The sequence below is a fragment of the Thermobia domestica genome, chromosome 1, assembly GCF_964235325.1.
Source record: "Thermobia domestica chromosome 1, izTheDome1.hap1.1, whole genome shotgun sequence".
Taxonomy (NCBI): Eukaryota; Metazoa; Arthropoda; class Insecta; order Zygentoma; family Lepismatidae; genus Thermobia; species Thermobia domestica.
Window position 1 is genome coordinate 378,658,705 of NC_137454.1, and position 20,792 is coordinate 378,679,496.

Consider the following 20,792-nt stretch of genomic DNA (forward strand, 5'->3'; position numbering starts at 1 on the left):
CAAGGGCGCCGATCCTGGTGTACCGAGGAGTCACGCCCCCCCCAAAGCCCATGTGGGCCCCTTATTGTATTTATGAATATACAATACTTGGCATAATTTGAGTGTAATTTGTCTTAAAATCTTCATATATATACCTCTTCTGCATCTGAATGGGCCCTCCCAAATTTACAGAGAAATCGGCGCCCTTATATATATAGATATATATAAGTTTCTTTCCTTTAAGTGATTTTCTTAGAATGGAGTAATGGAAAGAAACAGATATCTTAGTGTCACTTGCTGTTTTTGGAAGATGAGTACAGCCTCAGGGAAATCACGCGTAATGATTGCAAGCACCTGGAAGATTTTATCATAGATTTTGACAGCTGTCAATTAACAAATTCAGTGAGTGAACTGCGAGTGCAATGGTGGTGTTTTTCTAAAGATGGAGAATGAAATGTTTAAATAGTGTGGTAGTTAGAATTTAAAGCTTGAAATTATTCTCGGGAGCCAAGTACTCGATAGGAAAGTACCGGTATCTCTTCCTGTCATATGTTGAATTACATGCAGGATAAGGTTAAATCAAAAGATTAATCAACTTTTCTCTACAAAAGTGCAAGGCTTTATTTTCATAAACTTAAAAACAAAGGACATATAAAGTGAAATAATTTTCTACTATTACGCGGGAAACCAATTCGTTAAGCTTGGAACCTTAAAGTGACAGCATTCGATATACCAAGATGAAAAATACAACTTACGGTAAAAACAGCGCTTTTCTACCCATGTCCGAGTCAGACTATCTTGTTGAATTAGAATTTAAAATTTTAATGAATTCTGGTTAATGATTGGTCTCTCCCTTACCTTTTTGTATACAATGATTTTCATAGTTTTAACCCTGAGATTCTCTATAATATCGTCGACAGCGTCACAAACTGTCGTATCTCAGTTTTCTAAACTTTTCAGGAGAGCGATTTTTAGGTTTTCACACAATTTTGAACAGCCATAACTCAAAATCTATTTTACCGAAAGGCGAGAAAATTTACCAAGTTATAACTTAAATCATAAGAAATCAGTGTAGAAAGATTTATGGAATTTGCCTGTAAAAGCTTGTGGAAAATTTGGCGGGAAAAAGATACGACAGTTTGTGACGATGGTAATCCTCTCTTGTATGAAAGATACGACGCATATTTTTTATACTGAGAACTACATTAATAGATGAACAATCGGAATATATTGCACTTTTATTGAAAAACTTCGTGTTTATTACACAAAATAATTTAACAAATGCTTCCTGAGATTCTTGAGGGTAAAACGAAATTCCTGAGAACACACAAGAAACACAATATTAAGAGCATACTAACCATAACATAAAATAATGCTATCAAGTTGTCATTGCCAGAATATAAAATCTTGCAAAGTAATTTGCAAATTGCATGCTTTGATATTGCACTTGAGAAGGATGGCTAATGTGGTAAGTTTCTGTAAAATTGAACATGTTCACGGTTTCGAATGATTGGAGTTGGGCCCGAACACAATGATAACGAGTCCTCGTAGGCGTGGGAGACCCGGGTCCGATTCCCGGCGGGAGCTCATGTGGTTCGGATTCCACGTTAAACAGTAGGTACACGTCTCATATAGCCTCGCTGCTGAAAGGAATGTTAAAAATCAATCATTCAATCAAAACGAGTCCTCGTACTTCTCTGGAGCGATAATTTTTGACAAGTCTGCAAAGTAGGAACTTCTATCTGGTGGATTCAATCTGCGTTCTTTTCAGGGAAATAATTATGTAAGTGCACTCAAAATGACTTGCCTTAAACTGAATGCAGTTTGGATAGCCTTTGTTCACTTTCACTTCGCGCATTTCCGTCCAATTGATTGGATCTCCCTTTTAGTCACGTCTAACTGACAGAATACAAAGACATTGGGACAGAGATCTAGTCTCATATATCGCTTCTGTCAACACAATGAACGGTATATGAGTTCTTTTTCCTTGCCAGTTTAACAATTGGTTCAAGCTGCGACGGTACAAAATTACTGCCACAGTGCTTAATAGATGTGCTTATAGCACTGTGGACTGAATCTCCCTCATTTTGTTCATGCCTAGATTCAAAGAATCGGAGAGAAATTTCTCTGATGTTCTTACGTGTTTACACCGCATAACCCATCATAGCAACCAACCTAAACTCCTACTAGGTCCTTCCTGTATTTCTCTAACTCATTCGTTACAGATTTTAACGCGCCTCCCTGTAAAGAATTCTAATATTCCATGTTCCAAATCTCATGTCCGTTTTCTTTTGCTGATGTTGTGCCAAGTTATCAGTCTTGGTCCGAGGCTTCTGTGATTGTTTCTGAAAAAGTGTATTGTTTTTCTATTACAGGATGAGTTTGTTAGGCTCATCCAAACCCCCAAGCTGGAGGGCCACTTCTTGTCTGCCCGCGACTGCTTATTCAGTATCTTCGCAGCTAACCTCTCAGGGGTGTAACCAAGGGGCGGCCCATCGGGGCCGGGCCCCCCCAAATGGTTTCCTGGCCCCCCCAAATGACCAACTTTTAAAACATCATAGTAAAATTATCTCGCTTCATTCATTTAAAAGTAACAAGGTTTATTGACAATTAATAATTTGTGGTAAAATAGTATGGAGAAATATTGTTTTTTCATACCGAAAAATAGTATAGTATCTCTTCTTTATACCGATCGAAAAATAGGATTATTTTTTGTGACAACAGATTACACAATTTACTGCGATTTATATTTGACAGTTTGAAAACAAACATTTTAACAAGGTAGTAAAAAAAGCAATAAAACAAAGTACTAAACTGATTGTAACTACAGTATATTTTTATATGCTTTAACAAGTGTCTTAAATGACATAGAGGATGGAAAGTTTGGTGAGAAATAATGCTTTTATTCTATTTGAATTTCATTCGCTCTCTCTTTTATTTCTCCTCAATGTAATAAAATAACTGTGTGTTTTAGTCACGAATAACAAATAAATATATTTGTCAGGAAACCGTAAAGAAATTAAGTGAAATTTCAAAGAAAATCAATCTTGTGTAGATAGGTTCTGTATACAAGGTCTTAAATTTAAATATAAAGGTAACCAAGAAAAGTTTTGTTGCTTTTTCACCCACCACCTTCGAACATCGATATGTCACCTAACCTGGAAGATGAAAAATAGTCCCCATCAGCATCGACGACCTTCTGAAAACGTTCTGGAAGGCCATGGAATCCATCGCTGTAGAACGTGGTGGGCCGTGAAACGAAGAAAGTATCAGGTGCATTTTGGACTTTTACTAGGGATTTGAACTGGCGTCCTCTAATGTGACTGTCCAAAGAATGGAACAGGTGATAATCGGACGGTGCAATACCCGGGGAATATAGTGGTTGCAATATTGTTTCCCATCCAAGGCGAAAAATGGTGTCCTGAGTCATTCTAGCGTTGTCCCGTAAACGAGGACCCATTTGCAATTCAGAAGTGATGACTCCAGAGTTTTGAGTTTTTGTTGAGCACAGCTCAACTGCTGACATTACACAGTTGCATTGATACTCTGACCAGCTGGTAGCAGTTCCCGATGCACCATGCACCAAACACACAGATGGACCTTCTTCTGGTACAGTGCTGGTTTCGGCTGTTTTGAAATCGGTTCATGAGATACTAACCAATGATGACGACGCCGTGGAGCTTCGTATAGGACCCACTTTTTATCACATGTCCACACCCTGTCCAGAAATGGCTCCGAAACAGTAAATAAACACAGGCGACTGCCGCGTTGCCTTCTGGCCCGGAGTCAAAATATGAGAGACCCATCGACCCAACTTGTAGTGCTTCACAAGTTGATGGATGTGCTGCCGAATGGTTTCTCCACACACTGAATTGTAGTCCCAGTTCCTCTTTGTACATGTGTTGATCTTCTGGCACGTGGTGTTTCCGGGTGTTTCGTCATCGTCCTTAAACTTGTTAAACCATCGCTGCAATGTCCGCGTCATCACGAAACCTCACCAAAGGCCTGGCATATCTTCTGTCCCGCTACAGCGGCGTTTGATCTCCATTTGAACTTGTTCAGCATACATGCTCCTATGACGCTCTGTGGAAGTCCCATGTTCCCTCTGTCTTTACGCAAGTTCGCGGTGTGTCTGAATTGCCACAACCAGGTAGTATGTTGGATATATCCACAACAACAACTGACGTTCGTCTTATCTCCACTTGCATTCAACTCACGATGTGAGGTCCAATTGAACACAGACCTCCACGGAAAGGGACAGAACTTTCTTGGTTACCTTTATAGTTATGCATAAAAAGTATAACGTTTGGTCCCGGGCAGTAGTTCTTGATTAAGCATAATAAAAACTATATTGAATATAATTTATGAATAATAATAATAATAATAATAATAAGAAGAAGAAGAAGAAGAAGAAGCTAAAATAGTGCTTTTAGTTTTGTAGACTAGCAGCAACACATTTTTTGGCTTTGTACATTGTAGCTGCCCCCCCCTCAAAAACGACGGGCCCCCCCTACACAAACCTGCTGGCTACACCCCTGTAACCTCTATATCTAAAGGCCTTCTCCTCGATCCGCAACCGGGGGCTGCGGTAGCTCAGTGGCAGAGCGTTCACCTCTGGTTCATGGGGTCGCGGGTTCCAACCCTGCTCCAGTCAAGTGAACTTTGTGGTGGACAAACAGTGTGTGCGTGGATTTCCTCGGGGTTCTCCCGTTTCCTCCCACTTTCTTCATTCCATCATTTCATTCATTTCTCATAATCACCGTCTCCTTTAGTCTAACCGGCATAATCGTGGGACGTAAAACTCAAAAATGTCATGTTGTGACGACGTGGATCGTCACGAATATGTGGGTCACTTGTTATTATGGATTTATTTAGAAATAGATGGCGCCATCTTTTATTAATATGGAGACTTGCGACCTTATTCTCCCTTCACCCTTTTCCATCCTACCTTTTTGGTCTCAAAATCAGGTTTGTGTTGTAGTAAGAAAATATATATGAAGATCTGGTACCAGCTGGTAAGGTAATATGACGAGGTCCTCGTGATGTAAAATCCGGATTGTGATTGGTTGGTTTTGAACCCGGAATGGAAGCCATGGATCAACTGACGTAGATCGTCAGTTGGTCACTCTTCGAGGTACGTAGTGTTTCTTTTTCAAATCTGTTAAATTATATTATTGTTTTTTTTGTGAAAATTGGTGAAAATTTATCTTCAGAAATTTCGTGAGTATACTCATAATGGTATTTGAAAAATGATAAATACTTCTGAATTGTCTTATTTAGTCTCGAGCAAGTGCAAAATATTGCTGATTGAAAAGTTAGATTACTGAAAAGACGAAACATAGTGGTTGGTGTAGGCCATGTTGGAATGGCGACTTTTTTTTTTTAATGTGTGCTAGGCTGTTTTTTCCATCAGGAAACAGTAAGATTGTTTGTTCTTCTTATTACTATTAATATCGAACTGTTAATATTTTGTGTACTATTTGTTTTTTTTATTTTTTATTATTATTACTTTTTTTCTTTTTGTTATAATAAATTGTTTATCCTTGTTAAAATTGAAATAGTAGGTTTTGTCATTGCTAATTAACTTCCTTGAAACAACTGAGAATTTTTGCTTGCATTTTTCGTAAATTAAAGGTGAGAGTTATACCTATACATATTCTGGGTGCGCTACGCGGCCTTTTAATACAGTACCGGCGAAAGCTCTCCTCGCTTTTTTTCAGGATTATCTTCCCCGGTGGGCGGGTCTGTATTTGAATGATTAGATGTGTGCTATTCTTTTTCATTCTATTCAAGTATGGATTTTGGCCCGGGGTGGTCATTCTGAAAAAGAGGAGGGATTAAGGGTGTTTTTCGTTACAGAAGAGTGACCAACTCGGTTAAAATACTCTCACTTATTAAATTTAAATTTAAATTCAGTTGTTTACGTTCATGTTAATGGCATATAAAGTCAGTGCTGTGTATGTAATTACTTGCTCGTATATATTAATTGGGTACCTTGTAGGAAGTCTTTGTACGGCAGTTCAAGGAATTGGTTCCGGGGATCGAACCCATACTATCTGGTATATAAGTATAGAATCGTATCCAAAAATAAAAACAATGGCTGTAGGTGGTGATTCTAGTTTCTTTTTTGATGAAGAGTTTATAGACGAAATTCCTGTGGATGTTAATGCGTTTTTGAATATGACTATAGAAGAAAAGCAATCGAAAATATTTTCTATGAATGAAAGTGATGCTAAGAAACTGCTGTTGTCCATAACAACTGCTAACAGCAAGTCTGCACCTGTTGGTTCGGGTGTTGTAGTAGGTCAAGGTAGAGGCACTGATAACACAACCACACAGCCGGATGGTAGTGTGTGTGTGCAAACAGCTGGCAGTCAGCCAGGTCATTTACCTTTTAGCTCGGTGAACGAAGAAGCTAGAGCTGAAACTCTATCTGGATTGACACAAAATAGTTGTTTTAATAAGATGGAACAATCATCAGCATTTTTGGTTTTACGTTCATTCATGGAATCATTAGAGAATTGTGATGGTACGGATCCCTTAAAATTGTATCAATTTATTCAAAAGATTGATGAGTTTTGTAATATTGAGCGTTTTCCTTTTTCTGCGGTTTTGTATTCATTGCGTGGGAAAGTTACGGGTCCACTGCAGGAAATTCTGAACGAGCTGCCACATACATGTAAAAGCTGGGATCTTGCACGTGACTTTGTTTTTCATAATTTATTATCAGAATGTGCTATTCAGAGAATAATAGTAGAATATATGTATCGCCATCAAGAAAATAACGAGGATTTAAAAGCTTTTGTAAAGCGTGTAACCACTGTTGATAAACTTTTGAAGTTGCGTTGTGGGGACGAAAAGCTGATTAGTTTTATTACCAGTGGCGTTCTTCCGAACATAAGGGAGCGGTTGTTTTACCAAAGAAAACCCCAGACAATAGATGAACTTAATAAACTAGTTAGTGAATACAGATATCATGAACTTTATATGAAGCAGTTTAGTTATAAAACGACGTCCCAAACAGGGTTGCCGGATGCTCCGGTAAGGAGTGACTTTAAGAATTCTCGTAGAACTATAAGCTGTTACAAGTGTCAGGGTCCACATCCAGTGAGACTATGCCCAGAAAACAAAAGTTCGAAAACATTTTCTTCTTTTTCAAATAAGATTAATAGGAACTTAAATCGTTTAAATAAAAAAGATGATGCAGCGTGTATTGAAGTTAAAGTATGTGGAACTGCAGTGAATAGTTGTTTAGATAGTGGGTGTGTGACTAATCTTTTGAATTTGGAGCTTTTCAATAAAATTAAAAACTCTAGTGATGTGCAAGTAAATTATAAAGAGTGTTTTAAAGGAAAGACTATAAATAACGAATCTATGGTGTTGAGACCTTCAGTTTTGATTCCATTTACGGTGAATGATTACACCTTTAAATGCAAACTGTTTTTGTTTAAAGAATTGGAATTTCCCATTTTGATGGGACTAGACTGTTTTCGTCAGGAAGGAGTTTTAGTGGATTTCAATGAATCTAAGGTTGTTTTTAGCAAAGGAAATGTTACAACCCCTCTTGTTGACTTCCCCTCCCCCTCATCTTTCCAAACGAATTCTTCTGCGGCTTCTTGTCATTCCAGGGGTCCTGGCGACGGAGGGTCATCCGCTAGGCTATTTTTGGGAGATCTCTCTAGTCCCGATGGTACGCCCTGGAGCAAAAGAAAGAATAAACGTGGAGTAAATAGGCAATTGATCTTCGCTCGCTCGAGTTTTCCTGAAACTACTGCTGATAGGGAGAGCGACACTGGAACTTCGTCTGGTGGTCCAAGGATGTTTGGTAATGGAGAGGAAAAGAACAGGTTTGACAAAAAGCATTCATTCCAGAAGAAACAACATAAAACAGTAAACGGTCTGAGAAACAATAAACATTCGGTTGCGAAAATAAAAGAGAATTCCAGCTTTAATTCTAATCGAAAAAGTGTCGCGGATGTAGGTGGCTCTGTTAGTTCTATGTCAATAGAGGGAGAAAAACAGTGTGTTAATAATGATGTAACGTCTTATTATAGTAATGAAGATTATAATTCTTCTGATGTTTTGGGTCAGGAAGGGGATCCGTTACTATTGGCATTTAACAAATGTAAAAGCGATAAGTGGGAAATTAGTACAGATGAAAAGGTTAAGATTTTGAATGGTATTGATGAGGATATGGTGAAACAAGATCCTACTTTGGTTCAGTATGTAGAATATTTATTAGATAAATATGCGAATGTCATTACCCACCGAATTGGTACTATCAGTGACTTTGAATACACTATTCAATTAAAGTCCGATGAAGTAGTTCGGGAGCGCCAATATCCTTTTTCGAAAAGTCAGCAACAAGAGTTATCGAACTTAATTGAACAATTATTAGAAAATGGTGTGATACAACCTTCTAAGTCTGAATATAGATCTCCGTGCTTCCTAGTGCGTAATAAAGATGGGTCACCTCGATTAGTAGTCAACTACTCTAAACTGAATCGGCTCATTTGTGGGGACGGCTTGCCATGTCCTAATATAGAGGAATGTATTAGTTCGCTCGCTAAAGCTAAATATGTAAGCAAGATAGATGGAAAAAAAGCTTTTTTCCAGTTACAGTTGACTCCCGATAGTCGTAAGCTCACAGCATTCGCCGTACAGGATAAATTATATGAATATTTGCGAATCCCCATGGGTATTTGTGTCGGAGTACAAGCACTTATGAGGGCCTTGGATGATATCCTGGGAGACTTACGTGGGCGCGGGGTAGAATACTATGCAGATGACATTGTGATCTTTGGTTCTACAATCCAAGAACATAATCGGTTATTAGAAGAAGTCTTATCGCGTTTTGCGAAAAGGGGCTTAACCATCTCACCAGATAAATGCTTACTTTTGAGAAGTAGTATAGAATTTTTGGGGTTTCTTATTAAAGATGGTGAGATATCTATGTTGCCAGATAGGTTGCAAGCTATACAGGATCTCCGTCCGCCTGTAAATCGCCGGGGGTTGTGTAAAATGTTAGGATTTTTAAATTTTTACGCTAAATTCTGCGATAATTATGCAGGTATCGTAGAACCGATGAATCGATTAAGATTTCCGAAGGTGAAGTTTGAGTGGGGTCCGTTACAGGATGAGAGTCTTGCACAAATAAAAGAGGCTTTTTCTGAAAAAATTATTTTGCGAATTCCAGACATGAGTAAGCGCTTTTACTTACATACCGATGCAACTTTACGTTGCCAAGCGGCTATTTTGTCACAAAAGGATGAGCAAGGTTTATTGCGTCCTGTATGGTTCTACAGTAAAACTTTGAAACCAGCCGATTTTAATCGCACTATTTTTCAACTTGAACTTCTTGCTATATATAATGCGGTAATGAGATTTCGCCCGTTTTTATGTTCGGAGTTTACTATTTTCACGGATAATAGTGCCTTGGTTAATATGCTGCGAAACCCTAAGAACTTAGGAAGATATACCAATATTGTACAGAACTTATTTGAGTTCAGATTTAAAATAGTGCATGTCTCGTCTTATAAGAACTATCAGGTAGATTTTCTTTCAAGGATTTATGAGATAAATCCGAATGATATTGATGTTGATCCTTGTCCTTTTAATGACTCAGAGGGATATATGTATAGTCTGTGGAATTTACCGCTAGCACATGAGGACATTAAACAGTATCAGCAATCAGAGGCAGATACTAAGGATATTTATGAGATGGTAAAGAGCCAGGGCGGAGAGCATGAACAATATAACTTAATGAGAGATACTTTATACATAAAAACCAAGGCCAAGGTGTCGCCTTATAAAATACTCGTCCCACGTATTTTGAGACCTCTACTACTAAGCTATTATCATACTTTATTGCCCAATGGCGGGCACTTAGGTTTGTTGAAGGTATACAAAAAGATTTGTAGATATTTTTCTTGGCCAAATATATTCAACGAAGTGCGGGACTTCGTTCGCTCGTGCCATGAGTGTCAATTAGTAAAGGCACGAAATACTCTTCCGCAAGGACAACTAATTTCGGAATATTGTAAGGAAGTTAACGCCCACTATTACGCAGATTTAGCGGGGCCGTTGCCGTCTGGTTTCGGGTATCAGTATGTCCTTCTGTGCTTAGATAATGAGAGTCGTTATCTACATTTAGTTCCCTTACGCAATGCTACTAGTAAGTTAGTAGTTAAGGCGCTATATGATATTTTCTGTAAATATGGATTTATTAGAGCTATTTCCACGGATCGGGGCCCTTGTTTTTCATCGGCCTACTTCAAACAATTTTTGTTTGGTAATGGGATAAAGCACATACGCTGTTCTCCGTATTTTCCAGGAGGGAACGCAGTTGAAAAATATGTGAGACTGGTTAAAACGAGCCTTCGGGCATATCTGGATGGTAAGCAGGAGAAATGGGTGCGTTTCCTGAATGAGCTCCAATTTTGTCTTAATGCTGCGGAACATGCGGAGCTTAAGTTTAGTCCATTTCGTCTGTTTTTTGGGAGAGAACCGGTGGATACGTTGATGGTAAAGTGGAGTATTACACCGGAGGATTTGGAGGGTCCTAATAATGCCCAAATATGGGAGCAAGCTTTCGTTAATATGGATAAAGCATGGGAAGCAAGGCGTCGGTTGTATAATAAGCGGATGCTTCCAGTCACGTTTGCTGTCGGAGACAGGGTGTTGGTTAAGTCTCAGTTAAAATCTTCCTTGAAAGATAACGTAACAAAGTCATTGATGCCACAGTGGTGGGGGCCAATGACAGTCGTATCTAAACCTACTGCCAACACACTTCAATGTAAGACTGAAGAGGGTAAAATGGTTGTTACCCATACAAGTTTAGCAAAATTATACAGAGAACATAGAAATGTTAATAACATCAGTGATAATTGAAAAGCATAACGAGAATTGAGGGTACCGGTTTTGTGTGTATATTTTGTTGTTATTGTTCACTTTCATAATCAATCAATCATCTACTAACACTTTTTTCCATCATCATTTCATTTCATCTTCATTGAAAAATGTGTAAGGTACTCCTCAAATTTGGTTAAGATGATTTAATTTGTTCATTTTATTGAAAATTGGTCTGTAATGAAAAATTTCTTTGGGTAAAATTTTTCATCTATGGAGGGGGATGTGTGACGACGTGGATCGTCACGAATATGTGGGTCACTTGTTATTATGGATTTATTTAGAAATAGATGGCGCCATCTTTTATTAATATGGAGACTTGCGACCTTATTCTCCCTTCACCCTTTTCCATCCTACCTTTTTGGTCTCAAAATCAGGTTTGTGTTGTAGTAAGAAAATATATATGAAGATCTGGTACCAGCTGGTAAGGTAATATGACGAGGTCCTCGTGATGTAAAATCCGGATTGTGATTGGTTGGTTTTGAACCCGGAATGGAAGCCATGGATCAACTGACGTAGATCGTCAGTTGGTCACTCTTCGAGGTACGTAGTGTTTCTTTTTCAAATCTGTTAAATTATATTATTGTTTTTTTTGTGAAAATTGGTGAAAATTTATCTTCAGAAATTTCGTGAGTATACTCATAATGGTATTTGAAAAATGATAAATACTTCTGAATTGTCTTATTTAGTCTCGAGCAAGTGCAAAATATTGCTGATTGAAAAGTTAGATTACTGAAAAGACGAAACATAGTGGTTGGTGTAGGCCATGTTGGAATGGCGACTTTTTTTTTTTAATGTGTGCTAGGCTGTTTTTTCCATCAGGAAACAGTAAGATTGTTTGTTCTTCTTATTACTATTAATATCGAACTGTTAATATTTTGTGTACTATTTGTTTTTTTTATTTTTTATTATTATTACTTTTTTTCTTTTTGTTATAATAAATTGTTTATCCTTGTTAAAATTGAAATAGTAGGTTTTGTCATTGCTAATTAACTTCCTTGAAACAACTGAGAATTTTTGCTTGCATTTTTCGTAAATTAAAGGTGAGAGTTATACCTATACATATTCTGGGTGCGCTACGCGGCCTTTTAATACAGTACCGGCGAAAGCTCTCCTCGCTTTTTTCAGGATTATCTTCCCCGGTGGGCGGGTCTGTATTTGAATGATTAGATGTGTGCTATTCTTTTTCATTCTATTCAAGTATGGATTTTGGCCCGGGGTGGTCATTCTGAAAAAGAGGAGGGATTAAGGGTGTTTTTCGTTACAATGTCATGTCGATTCGCAACCTGAGGACGCCCCATGCCGTGTAAATATAGAGTATATGTATACAGCTCCGCATTGATCAAGTATAACATTCTAGCTTATAAGTTTATTTGCTTCGGCTGTTCCGAGCTTAAGATATAACTAAAAATACATTAGGAACAAATGATAAAGAAACTAAGTCTACCTGATGGATAACAATAAGAAATGATATAAAAACCAATGAATTTATCAGTACGGGACTGTATACCTACTTTTGGGCCACTTTGTATATATAAACAAATTGCTTTGAATATAGGCGTATCTGTCCAGTAGCGAAAGATCTGTTGCTCACAAACTGTCGTAACTCAAGATACGACTGTTTGTGAAAATGGTTTATATGCTCCATCTTAAGATACGACACACTGACGCCATCACCACCGTCAAAACAACGCACATTACAGATATCTCGTTTTGGGAAATTGTAGGAGTCAGTATATGCTACTACATAGTAAAATATCTCAATTTTCGATTTTTTTTTTTTTTTTTTTAGATACGACACTTTGTGACGCTGTGGACGATATGTTTATTTTCTCCTAATGGCTTTCGACGCTACGTTCCTGCCTGAGAACCTCATACATTGTTTATCTAAAAAATTCTTTTCACCTAAGTAAGTATTTTCATATATATTTTTTTACTACCTAGAATTCCATTACCTAATTAAGTACCGTATATTTCTTTTCAATTGCTCTTCCTAAAATAACAACAATAATAATATGGATTATAACTTTAACAGAAGTAAAATTTCTTAATATATTTTCTACAATTTATGTTTTGTTTTTTCAAACTCAACTCTTAAAGTTTCATTACAGAAAATATTTTACTGTTCTCACATTTAAAAAAAAAAAAATCTTTTTCTAGAAAGCCAAGGACGGTGGACAGAATTTAAAAGTAAAATGTCTGAAGTGTTTCAGTGGTAAATATTTGTCAACAACCAGGAGTTCGTCCGCGAATTTGAAAAAGCATCTAAAAATAAGTATTCTCTTGTAGTAGTAGTAGTTAAATTTCTAGTGTAGACCGAAATAGCACACACAAACATTTGGGATTAAGCTATTGTCCAAATTTGTTTACGCGTGTTTTTAATAATATTTTTTTTTAAAGCTAGCCAGCGGCTAGCACCCTGTTAGAGGGTTACGCCCTCTTTTAGGGATTTAATAATATTATGTTAATGTTCTTTTCAATATAAAAACTAAAATCTATTTGTAGGAGAATTAGACACGGATTGGAAATATCTGCTTTCCTCTCATTTTCAGATAGTACGGGTACAGGGATACTATCTTGACATTTGCCTGATAAAAATAAAGAAAAAAAATGAAATTTCAAGTGGGAAGCCGAACTCCGTGATTGAAACGAGACATCCCGAATACGAAGAACGCTTTCATTGCACCGCTTTTCTTAGTATTCTTGTTATTTGTGAAATATATGAAAGTTGCATAGGGCTATTCTCTTTATAGTTATGGAGATATTAGAACTTGTCGCGGGGGGAATAGTTTCAATTGGAACATAGTGAGAAAAGATATAATATTCCATTTTCTCAAGAGGTTAAGGGTTTTAGTGTAAGTGACCGGTTTCTACCTATAGGGGATGCAGGCTAATTCAAGACAATTTAGTTGAAAATACGTATTGAAGTTGTTTTCAGTTCCCAACAAGGTAACAATACATTTAGGGATAAGGGGTTCTGAACCCTTCCCTTGACTACAGAGATGTTCATGAGTGATTACTGGCTGTGTGGGTGCGTATAGGCCTATGTGTGCTGCTTTGTTTTTATTTGGATAAATGTAACAAACGTGATTCTTTTGATTTATAATATGCATAAGCAGAAAAGAAAAATGAGGACCTCTGGATCAAAACGCGCTTTGTACACATGTGGACGAAATTAAGTATTTTACGGATTCCTCAGAATGTGCATCAATCTGCGAAATCTGTCTGGTAAAAAAAATAAATCTTTCATTACGAAAAACGCACCTGAAATACCACGTTTGCATACGAAAGAATTTATTAACGTATTGTGTTTTTTTTTTTTTTTTTTTGCCTGTCCTAAAATTGTTTTTCTGATACACAAAGCTCATTTTGATCCGGAGGTCCTCAAATAAAATAATTGGAAATTGAATACTTAATTATTCCTTTAATCTAGTGTGCAAACTAATGGAAGGGATGAGGGGAAGTTCCTCTGTTGTGTTGGATATCTACTACCCACTTTAGACTTTCTCATGTTAATTTCTCTGAAGCACTATTTATCCACCTGGTAAAATGTATCTTAATTTGCATATTGATTAATTTAATTATTGATTAAGGACAAACTTCGAATTTGTACTTTTTATTTGATTGAAACGTAGTGATTTATTGGGTATGATCCCAATGCATAATATTTACATGATTCTATAGCTCGGTTTAACTGAATAACAGCAAGATAAGGTGTGTTGCACACACAACAGTAATCGATAAAATTAAAATAAATACAAACGAAATTGCTCAATATCTCCTTCGATTAAAAGATGATTATTAAAATATGAGATATCAACATATTTCCCTGCCCCCTTGGACAATTCTGATGAAATTCATAGCGTTAATAGAGTTTTATGAGTAATCTGTTACATACAGAGAGAGAGAGAGAGAGAGCTCATTGGCGCGAGACCGTTGGTTTTTAGATATTGCGGATAAAAATGCGTTTCCTATGATTATTTCCATGAAACAATAGTGCCATACCCCTTTTGACTAAGCTCTCCAGGCCAACAACTTATGCTTTCTAGGCTTGGGCCTGTATGGCTATTAACGCCGTAATCAATTCAACCTGAGTTAGCGAATTAGATTGATGTATTGGAGTTTTTCAGCTTTTAGAATCGTAGATATTAGCTATATGGGACGGAGACTGGGTATATATATATTTCGCATTGGAATCAGAATCACCTTCTCATTCTACTGAACACTATCTCAGTAATCAAACCAATGACTACGCGGGCCAAAGGAGAGCGTGATAATCCTTCAGGTGCAAGGAAACCGCAGGAAGTAAACTAACGTTCCTTAATAATACGTAAAATTAAATTAGGTATGAAACATTTGTGGCACAGTACAGTGCTTACAGCGATATACAGGGCAGAGACCACTTTCAGATGCGTTTAATCTTGATTGAATTACACTGTATATGTAATATTATCCTCACTTCTGTCTTTCCCAAGTGCTTACGGGGTAGTCGAGTGATACACTTATTTTTAGGCCTTTCATCACCATTATATTATTATTATTATTATAATTATAATTATTATTATTATTATTATTATTATTATTATTATTATTATTATTATTATTATTATAGACTAACCTTACCCTTATTGGCCGATTTTAACCCCTCGCTTTTTACATGTATTAGGCGCTCAGTCTTGAGAAGTAACGTAACGGAAGTAACGCGTTACTTTCGAAGTAGGATAACAGCTATATTTCTGCGGCAAGAAACGTTTTACATTTTAAAGAAAAGTAAAGTAACTTGTGTTACATTTTTACAAGTAACTTAACCAACACTGATGCAAGACGTGCTGCAGTCGCGAGTATTCAAACTTGTCAGCAGAGCCGCAGTTACCGAGGGCAAGCGAGGCAGTCGCCGATAGCAAGAGGGTGCCGAATGAGCAAGAAGAAAGAAAAGGTGTCGGAAAAGAGTAAACGACGCGGCGCCCCGTTAAAGAATTGGCGCCCCATTAAATCAATATTGTTGTCAGTTTGCAAAGAAATACAGTTATTAAAAATTTTCTTGTTCTCTCCGTTCGCAACCCAAAAAATTTTCAATAGGAATAACAAGTTTTTATTTATTATTTCTACTTAAAGAAAGTTATTATATACGATTTGTTAATAACGATGTGACATTCAAAGCACCGTGTCCTGGCTCATAGTGTACTTAGGAGTTTTCAAATTCGGAAACAGTAAAAATGTGAAATATGTGTTCAGCGTTGTGATGGTGATGAGTTTACTTAGTTAATCAAACTTTTCTACAGAGCGGACTAATCATGATGGTGAGAATGAAGGTATGAAAATGAGAGGAATGAAGAGACACGCAATATGATCTTCGCACGGGAATAATAAAATCAAGGTAAACAAGGGGAATAATAACATATTCGTAATCGTAGAGTAGGGGCTAAAAAGTCAGAAGTTAACCCAACGAATTTCTTTTTCAAAGACTAATCACTACGAATGATCTTTTTTAATTCCATTCAGAAATGAAATGCTTTCAATTTAAAGGAATATATGGGGATCATTTCTCTATCAACTTGTTGTATCGCCAGGATACGTTTTCTGTGCACAGTGTCAGTCGTACTCTGTTCTATCTATCTGCATACATACAAAACATTAACCTTGTGAGTTTCCGTTATATTTCACAAAATATTTTTTTTACCATAAAATAACTAACTCTGTGGCCTATAGAACCCGAAGGTTCAATGCCGCGTTCATAAAACCTATCCACTGACTTCTTAACCAATTGAATAGAAATTTTACATTGTATTCCTATTTCTGCGAAGTTCATCTTAATATTGTCCTCCCATCAGCGTCTAGGTCTTCCTAATGGACGTTTTCCGAATGGATTTCCAGTCAAAACTTTCAAAGCACTTGTACTTTCTTTCATTCTCGCTACATGATTTTCTCACCTAAGCCTTCTAGATTTGATTAATCTAACAATGTTGGGTAAAGAGTGTAACTTATTTAGTTTCTCCTAGTGAAGTTTGTGCCATTCTCCATTCCCGTTCCTCTTGGGACCGAATATTTGTGTCATGATCTTGTTTTCAAATACTTTTAGTTTGTGTCCTTCACTTAAAGTAAGTGACTATGTTTCGCAAGCATACAGGACAGGAGCATGATTATCGTTTTATATATTTTAAGCTTCAAGTTCCTCGACAGAATTACGACGACAAAAAATTTTGAACTGAATAATAACACGAGTTCCCTGCTTTCAGTTGATACTTAATTTATTGATGGATATGATTTTTAGTCTGTTAGTATTGATCCTAGATACTTGCAAGTATCCACTTTATCAGAAGAATTATTTAATATTTTAACGCTGCTGTATTACGATCCCAACACATTTCCATGTATTTAGTTTTCTCTGCATTTACTTCTAAACCCATGTCCCTGCAAGCGTTCAATAACATTTCTGCACTTCTTTCTATTGTTCTCCTGTCATCCCCTTGTTGAAATTCCATCCTAGTTCCACAATGTGAAAAGCAACTCACTTATTTATATTTTCAGATTACTTCTATTTACACAAAGTATTGCTTATTTGACAATTATCCTTTAAGAATACTTGCCGTTAAAAGAGCTTAAAAAAGATTTAAAAAGTGTTGCCCGCGAGACGAGCAAAACATTCTTAAATTCGAGACGAGACGAGACGAGAAACACCAGTTCCCTCAAGTCTTAGATCTGAAACACTGTTTTAGTGTTTTATGGTTCATAGTGTAAAAACTGTAAATTGATAAAGTGGTGGTAACGAACAGAATGAAGAGCATTTATCAACGTTTAAATATATGCAAGACATTATCCAATATAATCTAATAATAAATATTGTTTACATTTTGTTATATTATACCCTTTGTGGGCCTTATGATGCGGAAACATTCTAACGTCTAGATGAAATTAAGGAGAACAATCTGATCGTGAATTTTGAGCATCAATTCTCAAAACGAAACGAGAAAATATTTTGAGAAATGAGACGAGTCCTCTACAAAATTTACGACCCAACACATTTCTATCTCTCGTCTCGGAGCAACACTGGTTCCAAAACTATAATACAATGTGTGAACTGTGGGTAAAATTAATGAAATAAAATTTTGAATGTTAAACTAACTATTATGCCCTGTAGGTTAAAGGAGATGGATGGATCAATGTCAGTGGTTGGTTATGAAAGAATTGGTGGAATGAAAGTGTCAGAGGAGTCGGGAAAAGCCCGGGAAAAGCCACGGATACGATGCTGTCAACCACAAACTGACATTGACATGAGATCGAACCGTGGAAGTTCGAAGACGTGACATGTAAAAGTAATCAAAAAGACTGATATTAGTGTGCGATACAAAGTTTTCGGGGTAGCTCAAATGAATAGTGACTCCAAATACCGTTTAAGTCCAAATCCAGCCGCATCACCAGAAATAGAGGGGGAAGGAGTGAACATATATAAAGTCACAATAACAGATTAGTTTCGATATCCTAGATTTCTGGGTCGCGAATACTGCTGACACGATTGAAATGACATTTGGAACATATTTAAAATCTATCTCAAGCTGGGTTTCCACAATGATTTCGATTCGATTAGAGGGCGTGTTCTGGATGTTTCAGAAATATGTGCCAAGAGTAGATATCTTCTGTTTCTTTACCATTATATTTTCTGTGAAATACAATCTTAAAGGGGAAGGGGATTCAAATATTTTCTCTAAACCTATTTTTCCCATGCGAAGAACGTGCATTTCAGCTAGTAATAGTAATAGTAACTATTAATTGTAAGAATTGTAGTGTCGTGGGAACGTATAAAATTACCATGTGTTTGTTAGGAATTAAGTTTGAGATTGAAATAAATCAAATATTGCAGTTTTAAGTTCCATGATTACTACCTTCATGTGAAGAGAGTTGGAGAATTAAAGTGAACGGTGATAAAATGATTGTTGGGAGAAACGGGAGAATTCTGAGGAAAGCCACGAACACGATATTATTCACTATAAACTGACTTGGCCTGGAATCCAACCTGGAGTTCTACCATCAGAGGGGAGCGCTCTAGCACTGAATACCAGCAAATTTATCTGGAACTACAAATATTTATTTTAAATAATACATTCCTTTCAATTTTTGTATACCATGTGCCAATGTTTGTTGCTCAGTGCAACTGTCCGCATTGCACGTACTTCAAAGCCAACCAAATTCTGCTGGAGGGGAGGGCATTGATGTATGTGTATTCTTCTGACAGATACCAACATAAATATCCATATCCTAGGGTTGGGGTGAGGCGGGGGCCCCAACTGGTGCCCATGTATTGGTGTACTATTAACATAATATGAAGTGGGTGGAAATAAGAAGTGAAGAAGGTGAAGGGCGCCCATCAGGGAGGGCAAGGTGGGGCGCTCACCCCCCCAAGAGGAAATTGTACTTGGGAATATTGAAAACCCAATAGAATTTTTACATTAGTTACAGCAAAATTTGAAAGCATATTTGAAACGTCGCTTATACTTGCCCTCCTTGGAAATTCCAACATGGGCGCCCTTGAAGAAGGTGCCTTTTTTATTTATTTTTTGATCTTGTAAGTGAATGAATACAAAAGCCTAGTAACTAGCTTTATAAATAAAGTTTTTTTTAAAAAATCTTTTAAATTCACTTCAGAAAAAAATATCAGTTTGTTAGAAAAAGTTATAAATGTTGCAATGTAAAGAGCAAGTCTAGCACCTCTACCAAGTCTTGTAATATCTTTTTCTTTACTTGTATCTTTCGAAAATGACACTACCGAAACAAAGCCTATTCTACTTGGTGTTTTATTTACTTTCTTGTTTAGTTTCCACCTCGTTTAGACAAATTGAAATCATGGTGACCTCTGCTGAATAATCAATATGACATATGAAGGATCAGAATATGTATATAAAGACACTGTACTTACCACAATTACTTATGCTGTATCAGCAGAACCGCTTTCAATCTTATTTCTGTCCTAAACTTTTAACTCATGATCGTTGACGAATGAACGTAAACACAGCACCGCAATATACGTGTGTAGCAGGTGACTTCAACTATTCGCGTGCAGGGGAGCCAACTGTTGCCACGATCAGTTATTAAAGTAAACTTGTTTCTGTTATGGCTAGAATATTTCAAGTAAAAAGCTACAATGAGTTTGTGTTATTAGAGTAGTATGTTTGAAGGCAGGTTCTAAAGGCAAAATAGCATTTATACTCGGATTTGTCAGTAATATATTGTGATGATGTAATTTCTAATTAAACGATATTATTGCCATTTAATTATTTGAAAATGGATAATGATTATGATAAACAAGAACGTGCTTTGTCTTTTATTATTAAGTGTTATTAAGTGTAAACAATTATAACTTTTAATTAAGTACGACTTAAAACTATGGCGCAAGCCAATCAAAGACTTGGAGGAAATAACTGGTAATAATACTCGTAATAAAGCTCTTTTGGATTTCCTTTTTGCCTTAATAGTGCACGCCCCTTTGGTGCACGTGGTCTTGGGTTCAATTTTCAGTGGGAAAGGATTGAAATTTGAACTCATTGCAGTGGTTCGGCTTCACCCTAAACCGTAGATCTATATCTTATATAGCTCCTATGCTGAGAAGAAACGCTAAAAATCAAAAACAAATAAAATATATTAGAAAGTTTCATCAGTGCTATGTAATCTGTTAAAATACTTACAGAATAGCCTACCAGTTCTAACTTTTCGCTCGGATACCAGTCAGTACGAGATTCAACTACTAAATAAGTAATTCTGGAATTTGCATAGCGTAGTCAGTAAGGCTCTCGCATTTGGTGTGAGAGGTCCCGGGTTCGATTCCCGATGGGAACACACTGTCGAAAGGGTGTAACAAGCTTTTTAGGCCAACCATTTTGAGTGCAATTTTTTTATGTGATTTCCTCATTGAC

The 20,792-nt window shown here is 36.8% G+C and overlaps 1 protein-coding gene across 2 annotated transcripts in view; it reads right to left on the reverse strand.

Annotated features, from left to right (window-relative positions):
* LOC145664546 (uncharacterized) overlaps positions 1 to 19,929 on the reverse strand; it is a 425,564-nt gene extending 405,635 nt beyond the window's left edge. Inside the window, exon 1 of one of the 2 annotated variants that reach the window (XR_014127464.1) lies at positions 19,799 to 19,929. The gene's annotated coding sequence lies outside the window, so the exon portion shown is untranslated. The remainder of the gene's footprint in view (positions 1 to 19,798) is intronic. The other variant, XM_081731312.1, reaches the window with a different exon arrangement.
* Between the last annotated feature and the right edge of the window lie 863 nt (positions 19,930 to 20,792).